A 22,399-nucleotide genomic window follows, 5' to 3' on the forward strand; every position below is an offset into this window, starting at 1 on the left:
CACCAGAAACTACTTGCAACTCCTGGACAGAGAACTAGGGTGAATAAGAAGCCGAGAGGGTCCATTGGTTTCGGGCCCAATGCGTGGTAGTAGCTGAATCATGGATCACAAACACAGAACTCAGTTCCTGAGGACGGCTGCAATGAGACAACCCACCATGTACTCCTACATGGCCTCTCACCACTACCTTTACCAAATTGTGTTCACACACTTAACTCACACACAGTAGGACGTGTTCATACACCTCTGATTCATTCCCGATGAATCAGACCTGACACAACTCTAAGCAATAGCAGGCATGACAAACAAGCATGAATGAGTAGGCACAACAGGGCTCAAACAACTCTACTCATGCTAGTGGGTTTCATCTATTTACTGTGGAATGACAGGTCATGCAGAGGATAAAGGGGTTCAGCTACCGCAGCAAGTAACAGTTGAATCATTGTTGTCCTAATGCAGTAAAAGAGAGCATGAGCGAGAGAGTAGGATTGTATCGGAATGAACAATGGGGTTTTGCTTGCCTGGCACTTCTGAAGATAATATAGTTCTTCATCGGTGTCATCGACTTCATCGTCGGTATGTCGTCTACTGAGAGGGAACAAACACCGGCAAACAAGGAAGAACACGATCAATGCAATGCACAGTATGATGCATGCTATGACATGGCAATATGAATGTGTTTTGGGCTAATGCATCTAGCAACAAGTTAAATGGGGTTGGTTTGAATACAAAATTCAAATTCAAACTCCATATGTGAGAGTTTAAATGCCATTTATTTGTTTTGTCCAAAACAGAGGACAAACATTGTTCAAACATGCATGAAAATGGTACAGATGGATTCCTTGAATTTTTCTGATAATTTTTCATATATAATTTGTTTGATTTGGAGTCACGGTTGAATTATTATGATTTTTAGAAGTTTTAGCTATTTTCTGAAATAAATAAATCATTTAAGATTTATTTAAATTCCAGAAAGGAATTATTGCGTCAGCATGACCTCATAGTGATGTCAGCAGGTCAACGGGCTGGTCCAGGTCAAACTGACCTGTGGGCCCTGCGTGTCAGTGTCTGGACTAACTAACCTAATTAAAATTGACCCTAACTAACTTGGTTAGCCGGGCGGGGCCCGCATGTCAGTGACTCATCTAATTAGCTAAGTTAATTAACACTAACTGACCTAACACTAATTAAGCAGGCGCCTGGGCCCACATGTCAGGGGAGGTCAAACCCCGGGCCGATCAGGTCAAACCTGCCGGCGACTTGTCGCCGGCGACGACAGAAACGGCGGGGCGGCTCGCGATTGCGATACAGGGAACCATTCGAGGCGCCGTTGGGCTCTACAGAAAGCTGGCGATCCCGCGCATCCAACGTTGCAACCGGGGCGAGCTGGGGTGGCCGTAATCCTCACCGGCGTCGAGCTCAGCGGCTGACGGACCTCGGGCGTTGGCGGAAACGGCGCTATGATGCACAACAGGGCGAACCCGTGGGTGCTGCAGGTTCACAGGAGTGCGGTGAGCACGCTGGTGATGCTCGGGCGAGCGGACGAGCTCAGGAGCATGGAGCTCGTCGGCCGTGGCGGCGGCGAGCTTCGGCGGAGGTGAGGAATGGAGCTAGAGCAAGAACGCGAGCAGGAGAGGAGGGGGAGTCGGTCCATGATCTCACTGTGGTTGCAGAGCGCGTCTCAGTGGGCTCGGGGGCGACCTGGAGACGGAGAATCGGGCCGGCGATCTTCGGTGCCCGTCGGTGAAGACGGCGGCGATGGCATCACTGCAGGGCTCCTGGTGTTGCTTGGAGCGATGGGGAGGAAGAGTAGGTCGAGGAGGAGCTTTGGGAGGCGTCGGGGAGGCGAGGCGGTGGCCGTGGCCGCGGCGAACGGCGTCGGTGGCAACGGGCGCGTTCGGACGGACGCGCGCAGAGAGGCAGAGGAGGGAGGGCGCTCGAGGGAGAGAGAGGGAGAGGTGAAGGGAACCAAGCAGGGTCGCGTGGCGATGCTATAAGGGCCGTGGCGTCGCGGTGGAAGCAGGAGGTGGCTCGGCGCGTGCCGGCGTGCGGTGGCCACACGCCTCGCGTCCTTCTGGCGCGAGGTGGGAGACGGTGGCGGTTCGGTGGGCTGGGCCGCTGGAATTGGGCCAGGTGGGCTGAGAGGTGAGCGCCAGGTAAGTGGCTGGAGGAGTTGGGCCAGGTAGGTTTCTCTCTCTCCTTTTTCTAATTATTTCAGTTTTCTATTATTCTGTAAATTTTAGGGCTTTATTAAAAATACTCAGACACTTTCAAAAATCATGAAACTAATCATGGCTACTGTTTAGAATATATCCAACAGTAAATGTTTTAGTTTATGATTATTTGAGCATTTCAAATATTTTATAGTATTCAAATGCCCAAATGAAAATACCATATGATTTAATTCAGAGCCCAAATATGTCATGGAAAAATGTGCATCACCTCTGGCTACTGTTTATAGTATTTACCATAAATGATGAACATTTTTGAAAGCCATTTGGACTTACTGAAAAATATTTTAGGTAAATCTAGTGAATTCCTTTAATGCTAGGGTTTAGGCAATCCCCATTTCAAGTTTCTTAGAAATTTAAACATGATGCAACAAAATGCAAACACTAGACAACACCAGAAGCTAGGGATGTGACAACTCACCCCCACTAAGCAAAAATCTCATCCCGAGATTCAAGCGTAGGGTAAGATGAAAGGGGAATGCAAACTAACACAATCTTCATGATCCAACTGCCTTCTCGAGGTTGTTGATTTGCCGGCTCAAATTGATCTTGATGTCTTGCCTTCAAAATCTTCATCCAACATGACGATGACAGAAGGAAACTCTACAGAATCGATCTTCTCAAAGATCGAACAACTCGGGATCAACTCACGGAATGAAACATAGTAACATCTCACGAGCTGAGACGCGAATCACACATCTAGAGGAATGGAGTGAAGCAGATGACAAAGGTTCACTAGGTAGACAACAATTCCACACCTAAGAAGGTGGTGAACGGTTGTCAACGTTGCGAGCTGTTGAGTTGCCATGATACCACAACGATGCACCTTAGGGAAGGTGACTCGTAGAAACATCTCCTTAAGTGGAAAAAAGAATTACCTTTGATTCAAAGACCATTGAAACTCTTCATACCAGCCTAAGGCAATTCACAATCGATCATTTGAAGGAGTCCGAGAGAATGACATTCTCGGGCCAGGTTGGATGATGTGGATTACCTTGTTGAAGACAACACAAGGGACGATTTTGCTTATCATCGGAAATGGAAGAGACCCATGGCAGAATGGCACATTGGCGGTGCAAGCTGGGAACAAAATGCAAATGCTGGGAATGATTCTGGTAACTGGGGAAGAACCCAACAATAGAGAGTGAATTCACTGTTTGAAAGGTCATAGCATTGCCGAGGAAACTGAGAGCACTATACAGTTAATGCCGACGATCAAGCCTAGCACTTGCGCGTGCTCTCAAGAACTTGAGCATTTCCATAATCATCAAGATTTTACCAATATCCGTGTCAAGGATCCTGGCAACACAACTTGCTACCATGATGAATGATGATGGATGATGCAGATGCAAAGGAAGATAACACTTTCTCAGATTTCATCTTAGCGAGGCCAAGGGGCAAATCTGGACGATCAACCGAGAGACATTTAGCACTCCGCTTCTAATGTTCTCCTTGATGTACTAGCGTATCCCATTCCTTGAAATGGTCTGGTATCTAGAACATCAAGTAAAGGTCGGACTTCGGAAACACAAAAATCATAAGGCATAGCTAGGGAGTAAATCCTACGAAGTCCTTATGGGGAGGTGGCCAACTTCCTCAATCAAGATATTACAATAACAGGTCTTCCGGCTGGGTGTGTTGGCCACGACATCCACTTTACCGGTTATAGAGGGACCAATATTGTAGTTCTTGGGAAACATTCCAACCATCAAGTTTGCCTGAGATTCAGATCTGGTTGGTGTCAGAATATCCCAGACCCATCGGGTCTAGGAAGAAAAATGAAAGTTTGCAACACAAATCGACGAGATGACGTTGCAAGATTCTCGGGAAATGAATTACGATAGCAAGCTCCAAGACATGAGCTGGTTCTGCTACAACATGTGAACATGTTGTCCAAGACAAGCATGACCACAAAGTAGTCTTATAATAAAACACTACCGAGTTCAGGAGGGGGAACCATTAGCGAGGATATCGAAGTTTTGTACAAATCCGTCTGGTACCTTCGGGACTAGCACTTAGAACTTATTAACCTTAAACAAATCAATCAGTGGCTTGGTGTGCTAGGGACACATATAGAATGGAGGTTGCAAGTCTCCGAACCACAAAATACTTCGCACGTATGCATGACTGATTTGGGATGATTCCAAAGGAAACAACATTGACTTTCTTGAATCCACGGCGGCAACTTGCATCAAATGCACATGAACTGGAGGAAGTCACTTCTTACATCCGAACATATGCTTCATGAACTAGCATGAAGGAATGCTTTCAAAAGTTTCCAACACTAGCTTAATGTTCAACAATATCATGGAGGAGATAATGATGTTGTCAATGGGCTCAACAACAATTCATCCGGGTTTCCTTTTAAAAGGAATTCCATAGTTAAGTGAACAAGTGATAGCATTGGTCAGACCCAAAAGATATAATGGTGTATGATCGAGGGATCAACCACGAGTAAGACAACATTACGAATATCGTTGGTTCTGGTCTGATTGAATGATAGCCCATACTCCAATCAAAGGTTGGACAAGATGATAGGTCCATTAGTTGATCACGAGGTCAGTCGATGAAATATCAACTTTCTTCAACACAAACATACAAAGGATATCCCTTATAATGAACTATATCGGACAAGCTTCTATCTTCCAACTCTCCAAGTTGATGCATAGCTTAACCAACTAGCTCATGGGTATCCAACACGGATTCTTGGAGAAAGGGTGGTTTACAGAATAAACCAACTTGATCACGAGCTCAACATAACAGTCAGGTGACAACCTGGTGATACTTTTGAGAAGATATTCGGAAAATCACAAACCACCGATATGTTACTAAGATCGAGAACAATCTTGCTTTTCAGGGCAAGACGATATGATCAAATGAGCGAGGACTTGACAAAATCCTAACTCATCAAGAGAAATGTGCACCAGGAAGATGGACAAGGTAGCACGATCAATCTTAGAATGATGATTCAAGAACCAACACGTTAAGAATGAGGTTATTGTCCATTTAACTACCAAGCAACAAGGTTGCTAGGAGTATTGATTTCACACATCACGATTCACTTGTCGACATTCCGGTTATAACAACACGGGAACCGAGAAATGAATAATGATGGAGAGAAGTATCACTGCACCAAGAATTCATAGGATGGTGTGCAATTCCCATGATAATCTTAATATAAAGATGGTAACACTCCAGGGTGGAACAGAACAAAACAAGATTAGCAATTTGATCTGCGGAGTACGACTGCTTTGACCCAGTCCTGGAAATGGACAAGGTACTGGAGTTTGGTTCTCCTAGTTATTCCGGAATAGAATGGCTTGACGGACCACAAGAGTAATAGGTATTGATGAACGAATGCACGCATACTCTTGACTATCAAATGATAGACAGGGGTCAGAATACAACTAAGAGGGACAACTCAAAGAACATATAATTTTCTGAGTTATGGATGCATAGATTAGTATGTCGAACCAAGTTCAACATGTTTCTTCCGGATAAGCCATGCAGAGAGGTAGGAATGGCAGAGTCACGATTTATGAATGGAGAACTCCTCAAGAGTACTCTAATTGTGATCTATTGATCCAATAAACATCTTCCATAAGTGGTTCATAGTATTTGGAAGAAGGAAATACCATGGACCTCAAGGACTATCGCAAAGGTACTAATATCCTAAAGGAACTAGCAAACACTATCAACATGAAGTAAGTACAGTGAATCTCGGGTTCAGAACCCAGAAACAGAATGCCTACTAACTAAATGGCATCACGGGATGCTTTTGATAATGACGGCCAGAATCATCACACTGGAAACACAGATCATGGCTAGACCACTAGATGATCCCCTAAGCACTTAGGGTCATAATTATTAACTCCAACATATATGTCGAGGCAATAAAGTACCTCAACTCACTAATTTGTGTGATTAATCTGACCAAAAGGACATCGGGAACGGGAAGAAGGGATTTGCAAATGCATCAGACTGTTTAGAAACCTGGGATGACTCGGACAGCATAACGGCTATAAATGCTCAAAAAGATTTGAGACATGCTACAAAAATGGTGGCATAGCCACTCAGAAGCACAATACCAAGGTTTCGAGATCAGCAGCTAACGTACGGAAGTAGTAGAAACTGAACAGAGGCTTAAGTCCAACAATTCTATAAGTCTACGGATTAGTAACACGTGATCCTGATAGAAAGAAGAGAAAGCCTAGTTCCTTAACCCCCGTAGAAGAGAAGATGATGACTCAGATCAGAAGGCCATGAGGTATAAGGAGTAAAAAGAGCCTTACGTTCCATCCCACAATCAATTCCCTTACATAACTAAAGAATTTCTAGACTCAACTTCGACCAGTTTGGCTTGGTAATCCTACAGGCAGTCAAGCTCTGATACCAACGCTGTCAGGACCCCGACTCAATGCCACATCGATCTAGCATGTGACACCTCATATCACTTTGCGGCCTCACGCACGGTATTCCCACGGGTGTCGCCTTACCTTTGCCCAGGACCGTTTGCGCCTTTTGGCACACGTATATGATAGTGTCGCTAGCATCCATATGATAAGGAGCCCGGGCTGACATGGCTAGTCGTAAACCCAAAGTGGCACAAACCTACAGGGACAGGCATCCATGACCCAGCATCGAACGTGTCGGTCATCAGCGAGTGAATCCGGGCTGTAGCACTGGGCTAGCAGGACTCCGGTGAACCGGGCTGTAGCGGGCTAACAGGACTCCGGTATTCATTGCGTGACATTTCCCCGAGGGGACAGACACAGGAATGAAGAAGGACACATGCCGGCCAGCCTAAGTGTTCCGGAGCAGTAGCAAGCTACCATGGCTCAGTGGAAGCACTAGGAGACATTTCCCGGTAAGAGAGGCTACTAAAGATAAACAACTAGATAGTCAGATCCCACACATACCAAGCATTTCAATAACATACACCCAATATGCTCGATATGTGCAAATACAACATGGCATCACAACATGACTCTACGACTCAAGTATTTATTCAATAGGCTCCGAGGAGCGAGATATTACAAACATGAGTCTCATGACCCAACATTCAGAGCATACAGATCAAAACACAAGCGGAAGCTAATATGTCTAAGTACAGACATCTACAAATGAAAGAGGCTGAGAAGCCTGACTATCTACCAGATCCTGCCGAGGGCACAAGATCGTAGCTTAGGTAACAAGCTAAAAGTCGAAGTCCACGCAGAACTACTAGCGAGACCGAAGTCTCTCTGCAAAAACATAAAATAGGCAAACGTGAGTACACATGTACCCAGCAAGACTTACATCAGAACTAACTACATATGCATCATTATCAACAAAGGGGATGGTGGGGTTTAACTGCAGCAAGCCAGCTTTGACTCGGTGGCTATCCTAAACTACGACTGCAAGCAACTCTTTTGAGGTGGCGCACACGAGTCCACATATTCACCATATCAATACACCACTATGGATCCGCTCCCGTCTCCCTACGAGAACGCCATCCATAGCACTCACGCTTATCTTGCGTATTTTAGAGTATCCACTTTCACTTGTCTATGAACTGTACAGGCAACCCAGAAGTCCTTTTCCGTGGACACGGCTATTCGAATAGATGATGTTAACCCTGCAGGGGTGTACTTCTTCACACACGCTCTCACCACTTACCGCCGTTCACACGACATGTACTCGGCAACCTTCAAGCGGAAGCCCAACGTGGGTGTCGGCCACGGCCTAGCTAAACACTCAAGTCTCTAGTCCAGGTTTATTGCCTATTCGGGTTCCATCCATGAGGAGATCCGGCCAGAGTTTCGCTCACAGCCCCAAACGATGTGTGCAGGGTTCCTGAGACACCTAACGGGTATCCGGTACACCGTGCCACGTACCTACTGCATCACAGCCCACCCCTACGGTCAGCGCTGTCCACGGCCTCCAGTAGGCTACAAACACCAGAAACTACTTGCAACTCCTGGACAGAGAACTAGGGTGAATAAGAAGCCGAGAGGGTCCATTGGTTTCGGGCCCAATGCGTGGTAGTAGCTGAATCATGGATCACAAACATAGAACTCAGTTCCTGAGGACGGCTGCAATGAGACAACCCACCATGTACTCCTACATGGCTTCTCACCGCTACCTTTACCAAATCGTGTTCACACACTTAACTCACACACAGTAGGACGTGTTCATACACCTCTGATTCATTCCCGATGAATCAGACCTGACACAACTCTAAGCAATAGCAGGCATGACAAACAAGCATGAATGAGTAGGCACAACAGGGCTCAAACAACTCCTACTCATGCTAGTGGGTTTCATCTATTTACTGTGGAATGACAGGTCATGCAGAGGATAAAGGGGTTTAGCTACCGCAGCAAGTAACAGTTGAATCGTTATTGTCCTAATGAAGTAAAAGAGAGCAGGAGCGAGAGAGTAGGATTGTATCAGAATGAACAATGGGGTTTTGCTTGCCTGGCACTTCTGAAGATAATATAGTTCTTCATCGGTGTTATCGAATTCATCGTCGGTATGTCGTCTACTGAGAGGGAACAAACACCGACAAACAAGGAAGAACACGATCAATGCAATGCACAGTATGATGCATGCTATGACATGGCAATATGAATGTGTTTTGGGCTAATGCATCTAGCAACAAGTTAAATGGGGTTGGTTTGAATACAAAATTCAAATTCAAACTCCATATGTGAGAGTTTAAATGCCATTTATTTGTTTTGTCCAAAACAGAGGACAAACATTGTTCAAACATGCATGAAAATGGTACAGATGGATTCCTTGAATTTTTCTGATAATTTTTCATATATAATTTGTTTGATTTGGAGTCACGGTTGAATTACTATGATTTTTAGAAGTTTTAGCTATTTTCTAAAATAAATAAATCATTTAAGATTTATTTAAATTCCAGAAAGGAATTATTGCTCAGCATGACCTCATAGTGACGTCAGCAGGTCAACGGGCTAGTCCAGGTCAAACTGACCTATGGGCCCTGCGTGTCAGTGTCTGGACTAACTAACCTAATTAAAATTGACCCTAACTAACTTGGTTAGCCGAGCAGGGCCCGCATGTCAGTGACTCATCTAATTAGCTAAGTTAATTAACACTAACTGACCTAACACTAATTAAGCAGGCGCCTGGGCCCACATGTTAGGGGAGGTCAAACCCCGGGCCGATCAGGTCAAACCTGCCGGCGACGACAGAAACGGCGGGGCGGCTCGGGATTGCGATACAGGGAACCATTCGAGGCGCCGTTGGGCTCTACAGAAAGCTGGCGATCCCGCGCATCCAACGGTGCAACCGGGGCGAGCTAGGGTGGCCGTAATCCTCGCCGGCGTCGAGCTCAGCGGCTGCCGGACCTCGGGCGTTGGCGGAAACGGCGCTATGGTGCACAACAGGGCGAACCCGTGGGTGCTGCAGGTTCACAGGAGCGCGGCGAGCACGCTGGTGATGCTCGGGCCAGCGGACGAGCTTAGGAGCATGGAGCTCGTCAGCCGTGGCGGCGGCGAGCTTCGGCGGAGGTGGGGAACGGAGCTAGAGCAAGAACGCGAGCAGGAGATTAGGGGGAGTCGGTCCATGAGCTCACTGTGGTTGCAGAGCGCGTCTCAGTGGGCTCGGGGGCGACCTGGAGACGGAGAATCGGGCCGGCGATCTTCGGTGCCCGTCGGTGAAGACGGCGGCAATGGCGTCACTGCAGGGCTCCTGGTGTTGCTTGGAGCGGTGGGGAGGAAGAGTAGGTCGAGGCGGAGCTTTGGGAGGCGTCGGGGAGGCGAGGCGGTGGCTGTGGCCGCGGCGAACGGCGTCGGTGGCGACGGGCGCATTCGGACGGACGCGCGCGAGAGAGGCAGAGGAGGGAGGGCGCTCAAGGGAGAGAGAGGGAGAGGTGAAGGGAACCGAGGAGGGTCGCGTGGCGATGCTAGAAGGGCCGTGGCGTCGCGGTGGAAGCAGGAGGTGGCTCGGCGCGTGCCGGCGTGCGGTGGCCACACGCCTCGCGTCCTTCTTGCGCGAGGTGGGAGACGGTGGCGGTTCGGTGGGCTGGGCCGCTGGAATTGGGCCAGGTGGGCTGAGAGGTGAGCGCCAGGTAAGTGGCTGGAGGAGTTGGGCCAGGTAGGTTTCTCTCTCTCCTTTTTCTAATTATTTCAGTTTTCTATTATTCTGTAAATTTTAGGGCTTTATTAAAAATACTCAGACACTTTCAAAAATCATGAAACTAATCATGGCTACTGTTTAGAATATATCCAACAGTAAACGTTTTAGTTTATGATTATTTGAGCATTTCAAATATTTTATAGTATTCAAATGCCCAAATGAAAATACCATATGATTTAATTCAGAGCCCAAATATGTCATGGAAAAATGTGCATCACCTCTGGCTACTGTTTACAGTATTTACCATAAATGATGAACATTTTTGAAAGCCATTTAGACTTACTGAAAAATATTTTAGGTAAATCTAGTGAATTCCTTTAATGCTAGGGTTTAGGCAATCCCCATTTCAAGTTTCTTAGAAATTTAAACATGATGCAACAAAATGCAAACACTAGACAGCACCAGAAGCTAGGGATGTGACACAAGAATAATCTTTTATCCGGATTTATTACACATAAATCCCACCGGAGTTTTTGTCACTGAGGCTGATACCTGACTAGATAAGATAATTATAGTACTTGAACAAAGTACAAGATAATTGAAAGATTGAGACTCTGCAGAGTTTGGAAGAACTGAACACAGCCAACTGATTTCCATAGTCACGAAGGACTAGTTCCGTTTACGGTATTTCAGTAGAAACACATTTAACTAGTACACACCCATTTCACCTCGCGTTGCCAGGAATCACCCTGGACAACGTCCAAGAAAAACTTTGAGACGGGGAGGCCACAACCTCGAATAGCATGGGATCAAATTTCTATACGCGCGCTCTAAGGGGTGCCCCCCTCTCGGTCCCAACCGGAAACACCTATGCCCCCTGACCGGATGACGGGCTTTAATCCAGGGCCATGGAACCCTCATCCCGGCCTCTCCACTTGGTGTGTACCAGGAAAACGATTTACAACTTACTATGCCATATTCCTTTCGGAAAACATGTGACAGTATAGGATGGAATGAATGGGAATGTGAATTGTGTCATGACGACACAGAAGTCAAATAATTCTGGCATAAGACTACCATGTCACAACACTGCCATCTTACCCATCCTCATACCAACACATGGCTTTGCAAATATGTATCCAACAACATAATGCTTTCCGAAACCTACTTTCCGATTATGTGCATGGGATATATCATGCAAAGTAATGTTCATAAACATGCCATGACTATACTAAAATGCAAACATGCAACAACACTCACCATATCAAGAGTTCAAACATGCTTGCCTGGTTCGGAATAGTCGGAGTCTAACTGTGCGAAGTTTGCAGCTTCGTCACCTCCTCTGGTATCTACGGTATAAGAAAAATACGTACGCAACGTAAATACTGTGAGTGTACAGGAAAGTGTTCCAAATATTTTTCAAATAAATATGATGAAAAACTAGACAAAAATCTAAGGAGAACAGAAAAAGAATTAATCAAAAATACTTTTCTGATCAAAAGTTATAAGAGTTTTGGTCCAAGGACCCATCTATAATGAAACAGAAAACTTCCAGGGGGCTTTGCAGAAGAATCCAGAAAAACGGTTCAGAGAGGAAGCGTATTTTCCAGAGTACGTCTTCTGCAAACGATTTAAAAAAACAATAGAGAGGCTGACGGGCGGGTCCCACCCGTCAGGTTTGAAAGTTCAAACAGGGGAGTCGGGGCTCGTCGGGGCTCGTCGGCGCTCGAGAGCCGTGGTGGTCGCCGGCGGCGATCCACGGCAAGGCAGGGAGATCGGAGTGTACCTCCGTGATCAAGGCGCCATTCCGCGTCTGTGGGAGGTGGTGGTGGTCGCCGGCGAGTACCACGTCGGTGGCGATGCTTGCTCCGGCGGACGGTGATTCGGGTGGTCGTGGATTTCGCCGGAGAGAGCTGTGAAGGTGGAATTAGTGAGGGGGTTAGACTCGCGATAGTATGAGAAGGTATCTGACGAGGTTAGGGCGCCGGAGATGGACTTATCGGAGTGAATCACGGTGGGGGCCGAGGCGGAACGGAGTGGCCGGAGTCGGGGAAGGAGAGCTCCTCGTGGCTCGTTCAGTGGCTGGGCAGGGTCTGATGAGGTAGAGAAGGTGTGCGGGGGCGAGAGCAAGCTCGGGGTGCTATATATAGCCGCCCCGAGGCGGTTGCCGTGAAAGGGGTTCTCCGGCGAGGTGATTACGGCGTCGCTGTGGTTGCACGGGAGGGTTCAGAGGATGAACATCGTCGTGGGTGTTCCCTGGTTCTGTTTAGGTGCTAACCGCGTTGGGATTTGGTGGTTTAGGGGGAGCTCGACGGAATGGGGCGGCGCGGGCCCGTCAGCGGCAGGGAGCGCGCTCTGTGCGTGCCGCGCCATGGTGACGGTGCTTCATGCGTGCGCTGGCGAGGAAATGGCCACGCGGAGCCACCAGGGGGTTTGGGCGGTGCTGAACGGCGTTATGCCGCCGTTCTGCTTCCTGTTGGCCGCTAGGGTGATCCGGCCGCCGCAAAGCACGCCGGCGCAGGCGGGCCAGGGCGCCACCGACGCCAGGAAGGTGCCAAGCGCGCGTGTGAGGCTCCGGACAAGCAAGCCAGGCCGTGAGCACAGTGCCAAGCGCACTGTGAGCATGTGACTGAAGATCGACACTGAAATTCTGAACTTAACTGAATATGAACAGAACAGTGCATGCAAGGTGTTCGACAAAATGATCCAGGCATGTAGGGATTTTTCCTTGAGCTGGTTTTTGGTGGAGGGGCCTCTCATTGCATCTAGAGGCTGCCTGACTATTTGTGGAATTTTTGGAGAGGTGTAGATATGAATTTCACCAAATTTGGCAAATCTGGTCCAAACTTGCAGTGAGTGAAATTTGAAATATTTGAACAAGAGAAGAGTGGATCAAGATGGTTTTGGGTTGTGGGTCCAAAGTACTATCCAAGGGTGTTGAGTTGAGGTCAAAAATCAAAAGCATTAGGGCACTTGCTTTGCAATTCACCTAGGCTCAAAAGTATAGTCATATTTATTTTGGGAGGAGAAATAGTTGGAATAAAATCCAAAAATGGATTTTATTAGTTTGGACAGAATGTTTGGGTTGTACCAAAGTGGGAGGAGAGGTTTTTGGGAAAATTTTACCATAGGTGGCATGGTGAAATTTAGAAGGGATCAAAACCAAATAAAAGCCCAAAATTAAAAGGGTTTTCTTTTTAAAAGAAACTAAATTCAAGAAAAGGATTTTTGAGAGGGCAAACTTAGAAGATGGTTTTTAGGAAGGGTTTAAATGACCTCCTTTCAAACCAAGCAAGGCTCTTTTGAAAAAAAACAAACCACCAAAAAATTTGGAGTGTCACAGCGACGGAGATCCACGGCGGCCGGAGGTGATGAAGGCGACGGCGACGGCTCCACGGGGCATCCGGCGATGCACAGCTTGGCGGAGAGGCTACAGAGCGAGGAGGTGGAGCTGCTGGGCACGTCGGAGGAGCGAGGGGACGGCGGGGAACACGGCAACTGCGAGCAGCGGCGTCCGCTTGTTAGGTGGTGCTCGCGAGAGAGAGAGGGAGGGAAGGGGATGAGCACGACTAAGAGTGAGGGGACCTGGGGGGGGGGTTGCGTGGCGACGCTGCAGGGAGTTGCGGAGCAGGCAGTGAGGCAGGAGGTGGCCGGGCGCGTGGCCGCGTGCATCGAGCGCGTGCTCGGCGTCCTCCTGGCGCGGTGGAGACGACGACTGGCACTGCCAGTCAACTGGGCCGGCCTGTTGGGTTGCTGGGTTGCACAGTGCCCGGCTGCACAGGTAAGCGGCCCAGGTAAGGTTTTTCCCTTTTTGTTTCTTTTTCTATTTTTCTGACATTTGTTTGGTTTAATAAAATACTACACTATTTTATTTTCTTATGCCAATTTTTGTAGGGGCTAGTGGCATTATTCCAGAGCCCCTCAACAACTGGCATAATTTTTGGACAATATTGTATATATATAACAATATATATCCAAAGCAAATAATTACTGCATTAATTCCAAAAGCCCAAAATAAATACTTATGAGCTCTTAAAAATATTGGTTTGATTTTTATCTCTGTCCAATATTATCAGAGAGCAACACAAACATTTTCTTGGACCTTTTTGGAGAAATTTTAATCTGGGTCATTTCCAGAAATGATTCTGAGGGTTTCACAAATCCCCATTTCAAATTTAAATGGAATTTAAACATGATGCACACATGACTAGCTAGTCTAGGTCATACCAGAACTAGGGATGTGACAACTCACCCCCACTTGAAAGAATCTCGTCCCGAGATTCATGGGTCGACGAAAAGAAAGTGGGGTACTCCAGTCGAAGACGATCTTCTCGCTCCCAGGTAGCTTCTCTCTTGGAATGATGAGACCACTGAACCTTGAGGAACTTGATGTTATGACGTCGAGTGACACGCTCTTCCTGATCAAGAATGCGAACCGGGTACTCTCGGTATGTGAGGTTATCTTGGAGATCAAGCGTTTCGTGGTCCACTCCGCGAATAGGATCCGAGAAGCAACGCCTGAGTTGAGAGACGCGGAAGACATCATGAACTCGAGAAAGATGTGGGGGTAGTTCCAACTGGTAGGCAACCTCTCCTTGTTTAGCGAGAATGCGAAAAGGGCCAATGTAACGAGGAGCCAACTTGCCCTTGATACCGAAACGATGGGTACCCTTTAGAGGAGTAACCCGAAGGTAAGCTTTGTCGCCAATTTCATAAGTCATATCCTTATGATGATGATCATACTAGCTCTTTTGACAAGACTGGGCTGTTTTGAAATTCTCACGAATGATGCGAACTTGCTCTTCTGCCTCCTGGATCATGTCCGGTCCAAAGAACCGTCTTTCACCGGTTTCTGACCAGTTCAAAGGTGTTCGACATATTCGTCCATAGAGAATCTCAAAAGGAGCTTTCTTGAGACTGGATTGATAGCTATTGTTATAAGCAAACTCGGCGAAAGGAAGACATTTCTCCTAGTCCATACCGAATGAGATAATGCAAGCTCTGAGCATGTCTTCGAGAATTTGGTTGACCCTTTCCACCTGACCACTCGACTGAGGGTGGAAAGCGGTACTGAAGGAAAGATGGGTTCCCATGGCAATCTAGAAACTCTCCCAGAAATGAGAAGTGAAAAGACTACCATGGTATGAATTGATCTCTAGTGGAACACAATGAAGTGATACTATTCGAGAAATATATAAGTCAGCGAGCTAACTAGCGGTGATATTCTCTCGAACAGGTAGGAAGTGCGCCACTTTGGAGAGACGATCAATGACTACGAAGATAGCATTATTCCCTCTCTTGGTCCTGGGAAAGCCGGTGATGAAGTCCATACCAACTTTATCCCATTTCCATTCAGGAATAGCTAAAGGCTGAAGGGTGCCAGCAGGTCTCTGATGCTCTGCCTTAACGCGACGACAAACATCATAGTTAGCAACAAAGTCGGCGATTTCTCTCTTCATCCTAGTCCACCAGAACCTCTGGCGTAGGTCCTGATACATCTTAGTACTACCGGGATGAATCGTGAGAGGGGATTCATGCGCCTCCTTAAGAATCAATTGTTGCATCTGCTGACTCTTGGGAACCACCAAGCGGTTCCCAAAGTAAACAACACCTCGTTCATCCATAGAGAAACAACCAGCTACTCCCTTGGAGATATATTTCTTGATTCGGGAGATTCCTGTATCATGCTTCTGGACTTCTATGATACGATCCACAATAGTAGGTTTCGCCACCAAGGTAGAAAGGAATCCATGAGGAGCAATGTGAAGGTTAAGCTTACAGAATTCCTAATGGAGAAGTGGTTGGCCCTGCTGCAACATGAGATTGTTGCAATAGGATTTACGACTTAGCGCATCAACCAGGACATTGGCTTTGCCTAGAGTGTAAGTAATCCCTAGATCATAATCTGAGATCACTTCCAACCAACGTCTTTGCCTAAGGTTCAAATCCGGTTGGGTGAAGATATACTTGAGACTCTGGTGATCGGTGTAGATCTCGCAACATTTACCAAGGAGGTAATGTCACCAGGTCTTGAGTGCATAGACTACGGCTGCAAGATCTAGATCATGTGTAGGATAATTCTCCTCATGTGGATGCAACTGTCGAGATGCCTAGGCAATCCCATGACGATCCTGTATAAGAATGAACCTAGTCCCTGTCGTGAGGCATCACAGTAGATAACAAAGTCCTTCGTGAAATCCGGTGGCACAAGTATGGGAGCAGAAGTCAGGCGTCTTTTCAGTTCCTGAAAACTGTACTCACACCGTGGGGACCACTCAAACTTTTTATCTTTCTTGAGAAGTTCCATGAGGGGTTTGGCCACTTTAGAGAAGTTTTCAACAAAGCGGCGACAATAACTGGCTAGACCAAGGAAACTCCTAACTTGTTTAACAGTTTCAGGTGGAGTCCAATCAAGAACGACCTTAACTCTCTCGGGATTGACAGCAATGCCCTTACCAGAGATTACGTGGCCTAGGTAGGTCACTTCTGGCAACCAAAATTCGCACTTGGAGAACTTGGCATAAAGGCGGTGCTCTCTGAGTTTTTCCAACACAAGTCTAAGATGTTCGGCATGCTCTTCCTCGTTCTTCGAGTAAATAAGAATATCATCGAGGTAAACCACGATGAACTTATCTAAGTACTCCATGAAGATCGAGTTCATCAAGCGAGAGAAAGTGGCTGGGGCGTTGGTTAGGCCGAAGGACATGACGGTGTACTCGTACTGGCCATAACGAGTGACAAAGGCTGTCTTGGGGATGTCCCCGTTTCTGATCTTGATTTGGTGGTAGCCTAACCTCAGATCCATCTTGGAGAAGACCGAGGATCCAGCGAGCTGATCATACAGGTCATTGATCCTGGGGAGCGGATACTTGTATTTATTGTGACCAAATTAACGGGACGATAATCTACAACCATCCGATCCGTACCATCCTTCTTCTTGACAAAGTGGACGGGGCAAGCCCAGGAGAAGAACTAGGATGGATATAACCCTTTTGCAAGGACTCATCAAGTTGTTTCTTAAGCTCAGCTAGTTCTAAGGGTGCCATCTTGTAAGGTCTCCTAGAGATTGGAGCAGTTCCTGGAATAAGATCTATGACGAACTCTACATCTCTGTCAGATGGAACACCTGGCAGTTCCTCTGGAAAGACATCCAGAAAGTCACGGACTACCGGGATATCTTCAAGGTCAGGGAGAGGGCTGGCATTAAGAGAATAGAGTTGGCGCTTTGCAACTCTGGTGGAGACAGTGACTATCTTGCCAGATGGGTGTGTAAGCTGAACAGATCTGGTGTAACAATCAATCTTGGCATGATGAGCTGTCATCCAGTCCATACCCAAGATGATGTTAATATCTGAGGACTTGAGGGCTACAAGTGATGCAAGAAATACAAGTCTATCAACAAGGATTTCATTACCATAGCCGTTCTGGTGGTTTGCCACCTAGACCCTGGGGTTTGAATTTCAAGCGGAATTGGCATATCACAAAATGTCATGTTGTGCAAACAAGCATAGCCTTCAGAAATGAAAGAATGAGATGCTCCAGTATCGAACAGAACCGATGCTGGATGACAATTGACAAGGAGTGCACCAAGAACGACATCCGGATCATCATGAGCGTCTTTAGATGAGACGTGATTCACACGTCCATGTTTAGTGTGAGCTGGCTTGGCACTGATCGTCTTGCTTGATGGCTTAACACAGCCAACAGGCTTGTCGGGCTGGGCTGGAGCATAACTAGTCTGAGAGCAGTCACGTGCATAGTGTCCTGGCTTCCCGCATGTGAAGCAAGTCCCTGAGATTGGACGTGGACTCGCACTGACAAGCGGTCTACCAGTAGGCCTGGGTGGAGCATATGACTGAGCCGGGGGAGGCGCCACATAAGATGGTCTTGGTGCATATCCGGAAGGAAGAGCGGATTTTGGAATCCAAATCCGACGCTTCTGAGAACCAGAACCGGAAGAGGATCCCAAATCACGGGTGTGCTTACGAGACTCCTCGTAAGTGAGCCTAGCTGTCTCTGCATTAATGGCCTTGTTCACAAGAGCTTGGAATGTATCACAATGATGTAGGTGGAGATCACGACGCAACTTGGGGTTGAGACCCTTCCGAAACCTAGCCTGCTTCTTGGCGTCCGTGGACACCTCTTTTGTGGCATAGCGGGCGAGGTTCTCAAACTCTCTACTGTAAGCATCAACAACCATCTTACTCTGGGTGAAACTACAGAACTCTTCTCTCTTGCGATCAAGGAGGGCCTGGGGAATGTGATGCTCGCGAAAAGCCTCAATGAAATCCCTCCAAGTAGGAATCTGGCCAGCTGGAAGCATAACCTCATAGTTTTGCCACCAAAGACTACCAGGACCTTCCAGGTGGTATGTGGCATAGGTGACCTTGTCATTTTCAGCTACATTCGCGGAACGCAACTTATGGGTGATGCTACGGAGCCAGTCATCTGCATCGAGTGGCTCAATAGAATGATGAAAGGTGGGTGGGTGCAAGCGAATGAAGTCATGAATGGTTGCAGACCCTTTGAACTGATGTGCGGTGTTCTCCTCAATACGTGCCAACAAGCGGTTAGACTCATGCTTGTTCCTCTCCATTTCTAACATGAACTCTGCCAATGAAGGTTGGTCGGGAGGATCCTCATCCCTACCATCTTCGTGGTTCTAGCTACGGGCAACAGAACTTCGCTTAACTGATGACATCCTGAGAAACGAAACCAAGGACGGAATCAGCATCATCTATAGGCTATAGAATGTAGGATAAAGAAATTAGTAACTCTCGAACTCCTAGGGAAATTCCGGTAGCATAACGGCGGTAAAATGCCCAGAATGGGACATCCTGCTAAAATGGGGTAGTAACATACTCATCATCATCACTCAAGGTTCTGAGATAGTACTAAACAGGCTACTCCGGAAGTACTCGAAACTGAGATATGACTCTGATCAACCAATCCTATGGGACTACGGAGTAGTAACACGTGATCTTGATAGACGGAAGAGAAAGCCTAGTTCCTTAACCCCGTAGGAAAGATAGGATGACTCAGATTAGAAGGCCATGAGGTAAAGGAGTAAAAAGAGCCTTACATTCCAACCCACAATCAATTCCCTTATATAACTAAATAATTTCTAGACTCAACTTCGACCAGTTTGGCTTGGTAATCCTACAGGCAGTCAGGCTCTGATACCAAAGCTGTTAGGACCCCGACTCAATGCCACATCGATCTAGCATGTAACACCTCATATCACTTTGCATCCTCACGCACGGTATCCCCACGTGTGTTGCCTTACCTTTGCCCGGGACCGTTTGCGCCTTTTGGCACACGTATATGATAGTGTCGCTAGCATCCATATGATAAGGAGCCCGGGCTGACATGGCTAGTCGTAAACCCAAAGTGGCACAAACTTACAGGGACATGCATCCATGATCCAGCATCGAACGTGTCGGTCATCAGCGAGTGAATCCAGGCTGTAGCACTGGGCTAACAGGACTCCGGTGAATCGGGCTGTAGCGGGCTAATAGGACTCCGGTATTCATCGCGTAACATTTCTCCGAAGGGACAGACACAGGAACGAAGAAGGACACATGCCGGCCAGCCTAAGTGTTCCGGAGCAGTAGCACGCTACCATGGCTCAGTGGAAGCACTAGGAGACATTTCTCGGTAAGAGAGGCTACTAAGGATAAACAACTAGATAGTCAGATCCCACACATAGCAATACACATTACACGTACGCATAACATGCAAGTATGTGTTGTACAACATGGCATCACAGCAAAACTCAACAACTCATATAGATCAGGCTAAAAGAGCCATCATAGCATTTATTACAAACAGGGGTCACATGACCCAACAATCAGAGCAAACAAGCAACAAGCGGAAGCATTACATGTCTGAGTACAGACATCTACAAATGAAAAAGGCTGAAGAGCCTGACTATCTACAACATCCGATCAAGATCGTAGCTGAGGTGCAAGCTACTTGTCGAAGTCCACGAGAACACTAGTAAGACCGAAGTCTCCGCTGCAAAAACGTAAATAAAGCAACATGAGTACAAAGGTACTCCGCAAGACTTACATCAGATCCTATCATACATGCATTTGTATCAAGAAGGTAATGTGGGGTTTAGTTGCAGCAAGCCAGCTTTGACTCTGTGGCTATCCTGTTCTACGACTACCAGAACTTCTTTGAGGTGATATGGCGCACACAAGTCCACTAATCACGACACAATACACTACTATGGATTCATCCCCGTCTCCCTACGAGAAGGCCATCCATAGCACTCACATTTGTCTTGAGCATTTTAGAGTACCCACTTCAAGTTGTCTATGTACCATGTAAGCATCCAAGAAGTCCATAACCGCGGACCCGGCTATTCGAATAGATCATGTTAACCCTGCAGGGGTGTACTTCTTCACACACGCTCTCTCCACTTACCACCATGTACACGTCGTGTATCTCGGCAACCTTCAAGTGGAAGCCTGGCGAGGGAGTCGGCCACGACCTGACTAACCACACAAGACTCTAGCCCAGGTTTATCGCCTATTCGGGTTCCATCCGCAAGGAGATCCAGCCGGGGTGTCGCTCACGGCCGCAAACAATGTGTGCAGGGTTCCCGAGCCCACCATCCGGGTGCTACTCGGTACACCAGGCCACGTGTGCCTAGTGTGTCCCACGCCCACCCTGCCGGGTGCCACTTGGTAGAAAATTAGCACTACCTACAAACACCAGAAACTAGTTGCGACTCCTGGACAGAGATCAAGTTGGTTAATAAGTCGAGAGGGGCCGAGTTACCGGAACCCAATGTGTGGTAGTATCGAGTCATTGGACAACATACATAGAACTTAGTGCTTAAGGATGGTTCCAGTGAGACAACCCACCATGTACTCCTACATGGCCTCTCACCGCTACCTTTACCAAATCGTGTTCACACACTTCACTCTCAGCATTAGAACATATCGTAACACTCCAATTCATTCCCAATGAATCAGACCTGACACAACTCTAAGCAATAGCAGGCATAGCATGGTAGGAACACAACATGGCTCAATCGACTCCTACACATGCTAGTGGGTTTCAACTATTTACTGTGGCAGTGACAGGGCATGCAGAGGAATGGGTTCAACTACCATAGCACAAAGTAGCAGATGAATCATTGTTGTCCTAATGCAATAACTGAGAGCAGGAGCGAGAGAGTAGGATTGTATCAGAATGAACAAGGGGGTTTGCTTGCCTGGTAGATCAACAAGGAAGGCATTTCTCCTCGGACAGGTACTCTGGAACACTCTCCGGAGCAGGACCTATCGAGAAGGAACGGTGTCGACAATCAAAACACAAGCATATGCAACAATATGATGCATGATCATGGCATGTAGATGTGATGTTGTTTGAGCTAATGCAGCTAGTAATCATTTGGGTGAAATCCATTTGAACCAAAGATTCAAATGCATCTCCAAAATAAGCTCTTTATATAAGCCATTTTAGTGTTTCACTTATACAGTAGGTATAAGTTGGTTTGTCATGCATGAAACTAGAACAGATGGAAAGATTGCATTTTTCTGATAATTTTTCATATATAAATTATTTCAATCTGAGCTACGGTTGAATTTCTATGATTTTTTGAAGTTTGAATCATTTTCTGGAATTTCCTGATTTAATTTAAATCCAGAAAATGGATAACTGCGTCAGCATGACGTCATGCCTGCATCAGCAGGTCAACGATGCTGACCAGGTCAAACCTGACATGTGGGGTCCACACGTCAGTGACATAGTGTTAAACAAGGGGGTTTTACTAATCTAATTAAAAGATTAGGGCGCAGGGGCCCACTGTCAGTGTCAGAGTTAGCTTAAATGGTGATTAACGCTAAGCTAATCACCTGGCCGACAGGGCCCGCATGTCAGGCCGGCGAGGTCGTCGGCGGCGACCTCAGGACGTGGCGGCGTCCGTGTTACAGGCCACGAGGGCGGCGGCTAAGGGCACCGGGGCGTAGCCCGGGCTCGTCCGCATCCAGGGGAGCAGACGGGAGGCTGCGGGGGCGGCGGAGCTCGGGCTTGAGCGGCTGAGGGCTACAGAGCACGGGGAGGCA

This window comes from Triticum dicoccoides, chromosome 1B (assembly GCF_002162155.2).
Source record: "Triticum dicoccoides isolate Atlit2015 ecotype Zavitan chromosome 1B, WEW_v2.0, whole genome shotgun sequence".
Classification (NCBI taxonomy): domain Eukaryota; kingdom Viridiplantae; phylum Streptophyta; class Magnoliopsida; order Poales; family Poaceae; genus Triticum; species Triticum dicoccoides.